We start from the raw sequence: 12,840 nt of genomic DNA, 5'->3' as shown, positions 1-12,840 counted from the left end.
TCTGTATGCCTCAACTTTCTGACCATTGATAAAGGGTTCTTGTCTATACTTTCCCAAAATGTGGGAACCAGTAGTGAAGTTGGCAAACCCCATGCCAGTCTCACAGACAAGAGTGGTGTTAGGGGACCTGGCTAGGCCATAGTCCACCTGGTTTCCCAAAGTAATGCCCACTACATTCTTGGGGGCACTCCCACCACCTGGGGGATTACCACTAGTGGTAACAGGAGGTCTGGGAGTATTACCTGGGGGTATGTTCTCCTTATTGATGTTGGCCTTTGGGCAACTGCTGTCACTTTTATAATGGCCTACCTGTTTGCAGGTATGACAATAAGGTTTCTTTTGGGTTTTGGGAGAAGTTTGGGACCCACCCTTTTCAGAGGAATTTTGGGGCCCTGTGGTTTGATCAGAAAATGTATTCCCACGCTTCTCTTGAGGCTTGGTTGATTCCTTCTTTTGGTCACCACCCTGGTTCTTAGGCCTAATCCTGGTTCTGACCCATTTGTCTACCCTCTTACCCAATTCTTGTGGAGAGGTCAGATCAGAGTCTACCAGGTGCTGGTGTAATAACTGGTTCTGACAATTACTTAAGATTTGCTCTCTCATAATTAGATTGTACAATCTTTTGAAATCAGTAACCTTACTTCCCAGTAGCCAGCCTTCAAAAGCCTTAGTGGCACAATCAACAAAGTCAGCCCAATCCTGAGACTGAGTTTTCTGGGTGTCTCTGAACATCAACCTGTACTGTTCAGTGGTTAAACCAAACCCATCAACCAGTGTATTCTTCAGGACTTGGTAATTGTTAGCATCCTCAGCTCTAGTAGTGAGGAGCCTATCTCTGCCTTTGCCTTCAAAGGAGAGCCACAAGATATTTGTGGATGTCATCCCCTTGTTTAAAGGGGGGCACTATCTTACACAGGTGTCTAGTGTCTAAACTCCTGTCTTTTTCTCTTGGGAGAATGCTGCCACCAGTGAGCTCTAACCCACTTAACTTTTGCTCTCTAGCAAAGGCAAGCCTTTCCTTGGCCAGGGCAAGTTCTTCCCTTTCAATCCTCAGATTGGCTTCCCTCATCTTAGCTTCATGCTCCCTTCTCTTAGGGGATGACATCCCTCTATAAGAAGAGGTCTGAGAGCCATTGGTTCGAATGGATCTGTTAGAGCCTCTGGATAGAGACCTAACTCGTCCATTCCCAATGTTAAGTCTGCCTGAGAGTGGCCCTGGGGGTCCCCAAATCCATTCTCATGCCTACTTAAGTTGGTCCTAGTGAGTCTACTGACTTCTACCTGACCTTTGTCTGCCTCATCCCCTGATAACTCCTCTTCCTCCTCCTCCTCTGCATCATCTGCTGCCTGGAGGTGGCGGTCAGGGTCACCAGTGGTTCCCTCTAAGGGGGGCATATTCCCATCTGGATTAGAAGAATCTGGGTTAGCAGTTCTCCTGGCATCGTAAGTCTCTAAGAGACCAATCAGAAAGGGAATGGTAGGGCTAGAACCCTGTTTCAGCTTCCTGGAGGTACACAATTGTCTCATCTCCTGGAAGCTAAGAGCTGCATATCTGGACATGACCTGTGGAGGGTCAACTGACACAAGGGGAGACTCAGAGTTTCCTCCTTTGTCTGACATGCTTTTCTAGTGTGGTGTAAGTGATGCACCTACCTACACTATATGTTTGCCTACTGATCCCTTGCTAAGAGTTGTAGTCAGAGTGTGCTAGGCCCTGTTGAACTACAACAGCTGGTTCAGTAGAACTCAGAGTATTCTAGGCTAAGTTATATGTACCTAAATACTTATGTGATCTTTCACAATGACATTCTTAGGATACGTTTGGTAAAAGAACAGCAAGCTTAAATCCCAACCGCTGCTCACAATGTGAAAAGTTGGCCTGATATATAATGTTCACTATTCTAGTGAGCACTTTGTATCAGTCCAAACAACCCTTATTGATGACTAGTTGTAAGTCAACCTTATAGACCAGCTATCCTAGTAGCATGGATACGAGCAGTCTTCGGGCTAAACTCTAGAGGGCGTGTTAAGCCAGCTGTTATACCATCACATATACCCCTTGAACACCAAGTGAAAGGACACCAAACAAGTGTTATGAAAATAAACAGTGTATTTATTTAGATCACAACAGCCCTGTACTCTTTATGAGGACAGGGTACTAAGCACACAACAAAACTCTTACGAAAATACTTTAAGTTGCACAATTTACACAAGTGCCCGAGGGGCATGGAAAACCATATACTACAAAAGTGGAATGCGAAATTATTAGCAGGTAAGTACTGGACTAATAGGCTTTGGAATCGCTAGGACTGGACTACTGAACCTTCAGATTACTAGCAGGAGGCCTAGGGGACTCGGGTGGAGGGTGTGCACTCTCACGCATGATGCGGGACAAAGTCTATGGATGCTAGATTTGACAAAGTTAGTGTTATCGGACGAATCCGACTAGTTAGGCTGAAAACGAAAAAGGATCTGGACCCTTGGATAGTGAGGCTATGCCGGGGCACCGAAATGCCGAAGTTACCTAGCCCAGGGGCTGCGGCTGCATAGGTCTGGAAAGACGTCGGGAATCCTCGTTGCAGTCTATGGAGCCTGAAAGAAGAAGTTGCTGGCAGGCGGCCAGTGAAGAGATTCGGATGGATCCAAGCCTGGATTGAAGATGGAAGACACCTGTAAGCAGAGGGGACCAAGTTCTGAGTCACTAGCCAGTGATTAGATGGGCACCAGGATGGCACCGGATGGAGTCACCTCGACCAGGTGAGTGGGCGACGCTGGGCTCTGCAGTCTCACAGACCAGGAGGTGTTTGTCGGCGACCAGGATGGAGGTGCGAGCTGTCCCATGAGGGTTGCTGCTGTCGACGTCGCTGGACCCAGGATTGGGGCAACAAGTCTTGGCAAATTCAAGCCCACACGGTGGACTCAAAATGGCATCTGGAGTGGACCAGGAGGGTCCGGGGTGTTCCTCTTTTGGAAGGGAGCGAGGGCCAGTCTGGAGCAACCAGACCAGCAGTGGTGATGTCGTCGTTCGTTGTCGGAAAGGCCACAAGCCAGCGGGCTAGTAGCCATACAACGCGGTGAGCAGCAAAGAGCAGAAGGGCCCCACGCAGATCTGGTGGATGCTGGAGGGCTGAACTTCGGTGCTGGAGCTGCTCAGGGTTGGGGCTTCTCGGACCCCAAAGCACTCTCTCGAGGATCCCTCGGCGGTCGTGCTGGGCAAGAGTCGTGCAGTCTTGAAGATGGCCGGTCCCTCGAGGTCTCCTCGCACCCACGGATCTCAGCTGAGCTGACGATGTGGGTAGAGGTCAGAGGTGCCAGGGAAGCCGGGTCTCGTCGTGCTGGTCAGTCGGATTCCGGAGGAAGGACGTGTAGCAAACCGCAGTGTTCTTGGATGGTGCCTGCGGATGCAGGGTGATTACTCCTTAGTCACAAGGGAGAAATCTTGAGAAGAAGTCGAGAGTTCCTTTCGTAGAAAGTAGTTTCAGGATTCAAAGATGATCTAATTTGGAAGGGGGCCCACTCCTATCTTTATACTAGAAAAAGGGGCTGGCACGCGACTAGGTCCTGCCCATGGATGGGACCAGGAAGGGGGGTGGTTACACCCCTCTCCCATGCCGGACTTTCCCCAGCTCAGGGGCTGGGGTGCCCCTGGAACTGGTTCTAGCCGGCAGATGCGTAGTGAGCACCGGGGTGCCACTTGCAGTCACCTTCCTCTAAAGCCCTGCCTACCCAGGATACACAAAACCCTGTCTGGGATGGTGCTAGCACCGCCCCTGACAGGAAACCCTTTGTCCAAGCCTCCCTCACTGTAAGGACTCCCAGCAGCAGGAGGTCAGATTTGTGTCCGTGGTGGCAGCATCCATTTTGTGATGCTGAGGCTTGAGTTAACTTTAACCGGGGTTCACAGTTACATACATGTTGTGTCCCTCTAGAAGCCTGGAATGCTAACCCCGTCGCCAGAATTGGCGAGGGGTTAGTATTCCAATTTGTATGACACCTTTCTCGACATGTTTTGATAAAGCGATACCAGAGTTAGCATATAACCGCGAGGATTATAATGCACTTAAGAGTATATGGTATGTGTTATCATGGAACAGCTATTAGGACTTGGTTCCGCAAGCTGCAATGGGCTCAGCTCATGCCAGAGCACCATCTCACATAATTCCAAGCACTCTGCCTTCAGGATTGTCAAGGCCTGCCATAGGAGTGACTGATAGGAATCTATGTGTCCATTTTAGGGTTAGATATAGGTATACTATATCTAAAGCGAAGGGTGATTACACCACCTTGCCCCAGCTGTCGTGCAGCCAGTTGTGTCAGATTTAGATGGCCAGCCAGGGGTGGCATAATACATGCTGCAGCCCCTGGTAGGCCCTGGGTACACCTATGCCCTGAGTTACAGGGTCTGATAAGGTGGCCCAGTACCAATTAGATATGTACCTAAGGTACATGGAATCCATTTTACAGAGAGAGCAGTAGGCCTGGGGCCCAGAATAGCAGGGTCCCAGGTCAACTAAGTCGGAAAACCAGCAAAACACCAGGCAAAAAGTTGGGGGCAACCATAGTCAGGTATCCACCTTCCTACACCCCCCCCCCCCCCCCCAACGAAAGGAGATAAGGCTATCCTTGGCCAGGTAAGCCTATATTGCCTGAGTGGCCATATGAGGTGGTACATGCACTGGCATGGTTACCCCCTGTATCATGGTCCACTAAGCAATCCCTCACCCTAAGGGTATCTGAAGGTCTCCACCATAGGGAATCACTACCTGTGGGGTGTTTTGGCAAAGAAAAAGGCTCGTGCTGGGATGGAGTACTGAAGTGAGGCTCCACTACTTTTGGGCTCAACTTCCTCCAATCACTACTCACCAAATCTGCCTTTCTTTCCATGACTGAGTTGCTATGAGTTCTCAGGGTCAACCTCTGGCTACCTAAAGCTGGAGGCTGAGTCCCTCTGTTTGGCTTACTGGAGGGACAGATCAGGTTTGTGGTTTTTAGGCCCCAGGTTTGGCTGTGCCCAACAGTGTCCAGCTGTGGGAGGTCCCTAACTACTTTTAAGGGGGATCCCTCAGGAGTCTGTTTTATCTTCACTTGGCTAGGACTACTAGCTTCAGTGATCCTAATCTGTTGATTGGGGATTTCTGGACAGGGGGCCCTTTGGGGTCCACCACTGGCTTTCCTGACCTCTACCGCCCTGGGCTGACTGAGGCAGGGTAGAGATGGGCAGGTTGCCTGCTCCAGACTGGGTCCCACCTGGGAAGGTTCCACTGTCATCAGGGGCTCTGCCAGGCTAGGCCTGACTACCTCTGGGGCAGTTCCTTCACCAGGGGTAGAGTCAGTTCCCTGAGGAGGCTGGCTCTCACCTAGTGTCTGGTAGGGGGAAGACTTTTCTTCCTCCTCAATCCTCTCTGTTTGGGTGGAGTGATCCGTTGTTTCAGGCTTCACAACCCCACTATCTGTTTGAGTAGAGGCTGAGACCATTACAGCCTTGCCAACCTTGTCAGGAAGGCACTCAGTTTGTGTTTGGGCTGTGACTGTCACAGCCCTCCTATCCTGTTCTGGAAAGTCTGTCTGAGCCTGGGCAGTGGCTACCCCTGCTCTTCCAACCTTTTCAGGGAGGAATGGTGCTTGGACTGGGGCTGTAGCTATTACTGCCCCACTAAGCTTTCTGGGTAGGCCTATCATCCTGGAGTGGGTTTCTTGCTCCACCTCAGCCCATGCTGAGAGCTCCAGGTCATTCCCCAGTAAGCAATCTACAGGTAGGGTGTCTGTCACTGCCACTCTCATGGGCCCTGTGACATTACCCCAACTGAGCTCGACTACTGCCATGGGATGCCTTCTTTTCACTCCATGAACGCCTGTCACCTGATAAATGAAACCAGGGGTCAGTTGAGCAGAGGGGACCAGATGGTCAATCACCATGGTGATGCTGGCCACTGTGTCTCTGTATGCCTCAACTTTCTGACCATTGATAAAGGGCTCTTGTCTATACTTTCCCAAAATGTGGGAACCAGTAGTGAAGTTGGCAAACCCCATGCCAGTCTCACAGACAAGAGTGGTGTTAGGGGACCTGGCTAGGCCATAGTCCACCTGGTTTCCCAAAGTAATGCCCACTACATTCTTGGGGGCACTCCCACCACCTGGGGGATTACCACTAGTGGTAACAGGAGGTCTGGGAGTATTACCTGGGGGTATGTTCTCCTTATTGTTGTTGGCCTTTGGGCAACTGCTGTCACTTTTATAATGGCCTACCTGTTTGCAGGTATGACAATAAGGTTTCTTTTGGGTTTTAGGAGAAGTTTGGGACCCACCCTTTTCAGAGGAATTTTGGGGCCCTGTGGTTTGATCAGAAGATTTATTCCCACCCTTCTCTTGAGGCTTGGTTGATTCCTTCTTTTGGTCACCACCCTGGTTCTTAGGCCTAATCCTGGTTCTGACCCATTTGTCTGCCCTCTTACCCAATTCTTGTGGAGAGTTCAGATCAGAGTCTACCAGGTGCTGGTGTAATAACTGGTTCTGACAACTACTTAAGATTTGCTCTCCCATAATTAGATTGTGCAATCCTTTGAAATCAGTAACCTTACTTCCCAGTAGCCAGCCTTCAAAAGCCTTAGTGGCACAATCAACAAAGTCAGCCCAATCCTGAGACTGAGTTTTCTGGGTGTCTCTGAACATCAACCTGTACTGTTCAGTGGTTAAACCAAACCCATCAACCAGTGTATTCTTCAGGACTTGGTAATTGTTAGCATCCTCAGCTCTAGTAGTGAGAGCTTATCTCTGCCTTTGCCTTCAAAGGAGAGCCACAAGATAGCTGCCCACTGACTCTGGGGGACACACTGTACAGTGCAGGCCCTCTCCAAAGCAGTCATCCATTTGTGGATGTCATCCCCTTGATTAAAGGGGGCACTATCTTACACAGGTGTCTAGTGTCTAAACTCCTGTCTTTTTCTCTTGGGAGAATGCTGCCACCAGTGAGCTCTAACCCACTTAACTTTTGCTCTCTAGCAAAGGCAAGCCTTTCCTTGGCCAGGGCAAGTTCTTCCCTTTCAATCCTCAGATTGGCTTCCCTCATCTTAGCTTCATGCTCCCTTCTCTTAGGGGATGACATCCCTCTATAAGAAGAGGTCTGAGAGCCATTGGTTCGAATGGATCTGTTAGAGCCTCTGGATAGAGACCTAACTCGTCCATTCCCAATGTTAAGTCTGCCTGAGAGTGGCCCTGGGGGTCCCCAAATCCATTCTCATGCCTACTTAAGTTGGTCCTAGTGAGTCTACTGACTTTTACCTGACCTTTGTCTGCCTCATCCCCTGATAACTCCTCTTCCTCCTCCTCCTCTGCATCATCTGCTGCCTGGAGGTGGCGGTCAGGGTCACCAGTGGTTTCCTCTAAGGGGGGCATATTCCCATCTGGATTAGAAGAATCTGGGTTAGCAGTTCTCCTGGCATCATAAGTCTCTAAGAGACCAATCAGAAAGGGAATGGTAGGGTTAGAACCCTGTTTTAGCTTCCTGGAGGTACACAATTGTCTCATCTCCTGGAAGCTAAGAGCTGCATATCTGGACATGACCTGTGGAGGATCAACTGACACAAGGGGAGACTCATAGTTTCCTCTTTTGTCTGACATGCTTTTCTAGTGTGGTGTAAGTGATGCACCTACCTACACTATATGTTTGCCTACTGATCCCTTGCTAAGAGTTGTAGTCAGGGTGTGCTAGGCCCTGTTGAACTACAACAGCTGGTTCAGTAGAACTCAGAGTATTCTAAGCTAAGTTATATGTACCTAAATACTTATGTGATCTTTCACAATGACATTCTTAGGATACGTGTGTAAAACAACAGCAAGCTCAAATCCCAACCACTGCTCACCAATGTGAAAAGTTGGCCTGATATATAATGTTCACTATTCTAGTGAGCACTTTGTATCAGTCCAAACAACCCTTTTTGATGATTGGTTGTAAGTCAACCTCATAGACCAGCTATCCTAGTAGCATGGATACGAGCAGTCTTCGGGCTAAACTCTAGAGGGCGTGTTAAGCCAGCAGTTATACTATCACATATACCCCTTGAACACCAAGTGAAAGGACACCACACAAGTGTTATGAAAATAAACAGTGTATTTATTTAGATCACAACAGCCCTATACTCTTTATGAGGACAGGGTACTAAGCACACAACAAAACTCTTACGAAAATACTTTAAGTTGCACAATTTACACAAGTGCCCGAGGGGCATGGAAAACCATATACTACAAAAGTGGAATGCGAAATTACTAGCAGGTAAGTACTGGACTAATAGGCTTTAGAATCGCTAGGACTGGACCACTGAACCTTCAGATTACTAGCAGGAGGCCAAGGGGACTCAGGTGCAGAGTGTGCACTCTCACGCGGGATGCGGGACAAAGTCTATGGATGCTAGAATTTACACAGTTAGTGTTATCGGACGAATCCGACTAGTTAGGCTGAAAACGAAAAAGGATCTGGACCCTTGGATAGTGAGGCTCTGCCGGGGCCCCCGAAATGCCGAAGTTACCTAGCCCAGGGGCTGCAGCTGCATAGGTCTGGAAAGACGTCGGGAATCCTCGTTGCAGTCTATGGAGCCTGAAAGAAGAAGTTGCTGGCAGGCGACCAGTAAAGAGATTTGGATGGATCCAAGCCTGGATCGAAGATGGAAGACACCTGTAAGGAGAGGGGACCAAGTTCTGAGTCACTAGCCAGTGATTAGATGGGCACCAGGATGGCACCGGATGGAGTCACCTCGACCAGGTGAGTGGGCGACGCTGGGCTCTGCAGTCTCACGGACCAGGAGGCGTTTGTCGGCGACCAGGATGGAGGTGCGAGCTGTCCCACGATGGTTGCTGCTGTCGACGTCGCTGGACCCAGGATTGGGGCAACAAGTCTTGGCGAATTCAAGCCCACGCGGTGGACTCAAAATGGCATCTGGAGTGGACCAGGAGGGTCCGGGGTTCTCCTCTTTTGGAAGGGAGCGAGGGCCAGTCTGGAGCAACCAGACCAGCAGTGGTGATGTCGTCGTTCGTCGTCGGGAAGGCCACAAGCCAGCGGGCTAGTAGCCAGACAACGCGGTGAGCAGCAAAGAGCAGAAGGGCCCCACGCAGATCTGGCGGATGCTGGAGGGCTGAACTTCGGTGCTGGAGCTGCTCAGGGTTGGGGCTTCTTGGACTCCAAAGCACTCACTCGAGGATCCCTCGGCGGTCGTGCTGGGCAAGAGTCGTGCAGTCTTGAAGATGGCCGGTCCCTCGAGGTCTCGTCGCACCCACGGATCTCAGCTGAGCTGACGATGTGGGTAGAGGTCAGAGGTGCCAGGGTAGCCGGGTCTCGTCGTGCTGGTCAGTCGGATTCCGGAGGAAGGACGTGCAGCAAACCGCAGTGTTCTTGGATGGTGCCTGCGGGTGCAGGGTGACTACTCCTCAGTCACAAGGGAGGAATCTTTAGAAGAAGTCGAGAGTTCCTTTCGTAGAAAGTAGTTTCAGGATTCAAAGATGATCTAATTTGGAAGGGGGCCCGCTCCTATCTTTATACTAGAAAAAGGGGCTGGCACGCGACTAGGTCCTGCCCATGGATGGGACCAGGAAGGGGGGCTGTTACACCCCCTCTCAAATGCCGGACTTTTACCAGCTCAGGGGCTGGTGTGCCCCTGGAACTGGTTCTAGCCGGCAGATGTGTAGTGAGCACCGGGGTGCCACTTGCAGTCACCTTCCTCTAAAGCCCTGCCTACCCAGGATACACAAAACCCTGTCTGGGATGGTGCTAGCACCGCCCCTGACAGGAAACCCTTTGTCCAAGCCTCCCTCGCTGGAAGGACTCCCAGCAGCAGGAGGTCAGACTTGTGTCTGTGGTGGCAGCATCCATTTTGTGATGCTGAGGCTTGAGTTAACTTTAACCGGGGTTGACAGTTACATACATGTCGTGTCCCTCTAGAAGGGTGGAATGCTAACCCTGTCGCCAGAATTGGCGAGGGGTTAGTATTCCAATTCGTATGACACCTTACTCGACATGTTTTGATAAAGCGATACCAGAGTTAGCATATAACCGCGAGGATTATAATGCACTTAAGAGTATATGGTATGCGTTATCATGGAACAGCTATTAGGACTTGGTTCCACAAGCTGCAAACGGGCTCAGCTCATGCCAGAGCACCATATCACATAATTCCAAGCACTCTGCCTTCAGGATTGTCAAGGCCTGCCATAGGAGTGACTGATAGGAATCTATGTGTCCATTTTAGGGTTAGATATAGGTATACTATATCTAAAGCAAAGGGTGATTACACCACCTTGCCCCAGCTGTCGTGCAGCCAGTTGTGTCAGATTTAGATGGCCAGCCAGGGGTGGCATAATACATGCTGCAGCCGCTGGTAGGCCCTGGGTACACCTATGCCCTGAGTTACAGGGTCTGATAAGGTGGCCCAGTACCAATTAGATATGTACCTAAGGTACATGGAATCCATTTTACAGAGAGAGCAGTAGGCCTGGGGCCCTGAATAGCAGGGTCCCAGGTCAACTAAGTCGGAAAACCAGCAAAACACCAGGCAAAAAGTTGGGGGCAACCATAGTCAGGTATCCACCTTCCTACACCAGGTGCCCCTGGGGGGACTCCTTATCCTACCTTTTCCTCTCAATCTGGAAAGTTCTTCACTACCCTGTCAAGGGTCCAAACTTTCTGGGTGGGGACAAAAGTCAGGCAGGCCTGGTGTCTGATTCCTTTATAGGTAGGTGCAAGAGGCAAAGCCCTTGGAAGTGTAAGAAAGGCTGCCTGTAGCTCCTCCACCCGTCATCCTGTGAGGATGGACCCATACTGTTCATACCTAAGCCCCCTTTGTGTTAATGACTAGAAGGAATACACAAACCGTAACAGCAGGGTGATTCAAATCCATGTGACCCAGGATACTGGCAGAAAGCACAAATGCTTGACACAAGAATTTGTCAACTTTTTAAAAGTGGCATTTTCAGAGTTGAGACTCAAAATCCGACTTTATCATTAAAGAGGATTTTCAGTTACAATTCATTTGATTGCAAACAGCATATCTCTATGTGCTAGGTGTCTAGGTGTCTGGTACAAAGACAGCTAAGTGTCTTGTGACATAGCAATCCTGTTCTTTTGTGAAATTTTGTAATATATTGCAAATCAGATTTAATGCTATGCCCTTGACAGTTTCTCAGCTGCTTTGGTTTTCAGTGTTTTGAAAACACTCTCTTTTGTGCGTGATTCAAAATGGTGTTGTTTGTAGTTATAGGAGGTGTGTGAGGTTTCGAAATGTGCTTTAACCCCTCCCATGCTCATGTCGAGCTGAGCTCGTCATGTGCCATGGTTGCCACGTGCTCATGGCGAGCTGAGCTTGTCATAAGGGCTGTGCGAGCGTTCCACGGAAACGGTGTGGCAGAGCTTGTCACGAGCACCGGGGCGCTGTGCGCGCCCCCCGCCCCAAAGCACCGCGGGGGAATGACCCCCGCGGCCAGCTGTTAAACATGTTGCGACAGCAGCGTTGTCCATAAGCATGAAAGAATCTTTGGAATGGACCCCTCTGTTTTTTGGTAGACAGTCAAAATATCGAGTTGTTAATGTCGAAGTACCATATTATCGAGTCCTAAATATCGATGGTAAGAAATATCGAAAACCAAAATATCGTCATAGAAAATATCGATATATGTGTGTGTCAATAATATCGAAGACATGAATGTCGAAATCAGTAATATCGAAGCTGAAAATATCGATTGGCAAAAATATCGATATGTAAAAGTGATCTTTTAAAGTATGTTAAGTAATGATATAGTTAAATGTTGTTTATATATAAGGTAATTTATACATATAATTTAAATAATTTTAGTTATAAGTGTAGGAGCGGGATGTAGAGTTTATAGGGGATAAGGGTGGGTAGTGTATTAAAAAAGTATAGTGTAATTATAGAATAATAAATTTCGCATTTGAAGTAAAATTATACATTTTCGAAATGTAAATTAAATTTTTGTAAAATGCGAATTTTTTTATAAATTTATGGAGTATTGTTAAATTATTTGTAGTTTGATTTTGGATATATATTAAAAAATTGTGTAAATATATATTAATATTTTAATTTTTACTAAATAATTGTATATTAATGTTAGGAGCGGGATGTAGAGTTTATAGGGGATAAGGGTGGGTAGTGTTTTAAAAAAGTATAGTGTAATTTTACAATTTAAAATTTCGAATTTTCATTTAAATTTCTAAATTTCGAAAATTCATGAAAATATTTGTAGTAGTCGAAATTTGATTGAAATTTAGGGAGTATATTAAAAAAAATTCTAATTTTTGTGTATGTACTAAAAAGTATTATAAATATAAAATAATAAATCTATATTTTAATAATATTAGTAAAATAATTTTAGGAGCGGGATGTAGAGTTTCTAGGGGATAAGGGTGGGTAGTGTTTTAAAAAAGTATAGTGTAATTTTACAATTTAAAATTTCGAATTTTCATTTAAATTTCAAAATTTCGCTAATTTATGAAAATATTTGTAGTAGTCGAAATTTGATCGAAATTTAGGGAGTTTTTTTTATAAATTTGTATATTTTTTGTGTATGTACTAAAAAGTATTATAAATATAAAATAATAATTTTATATTTTAATAATATTAGTGAAATAATTTTAGGAGCGGGAAGTAGAGTTTATAGGGGATAAGGGTGGGTAGTGTTTTAAAAAATATAGGGTAATTATATAAATAAATATTTTGCAATTTCTTATAAATTTGCGAAAATTCTAAAATATAAAAAAATATTTAGAATTATGCGAAATGATATCGATTGTTATCGAATATTGTACACATTTTTGAAGTTTGCTTTTGTGTATGTACGATA

Source organism: Lissotriton vulgaris, chromosome 5, assembly GCF_964263255.1.
Source record: "Lissotriton vulgaris chromosome 5, aLisVul1.2, whole genome shotgun sequence".
Classification (NCBI taxonomy): Eukaryota; Metazoa; Chordata; class Amphibia; order Caudata; family Salamandridae; genus Lissotriton; species Lissotriton vulgaris.
This window is presented reverse-complemented; position numbering follows the sequence as displayed.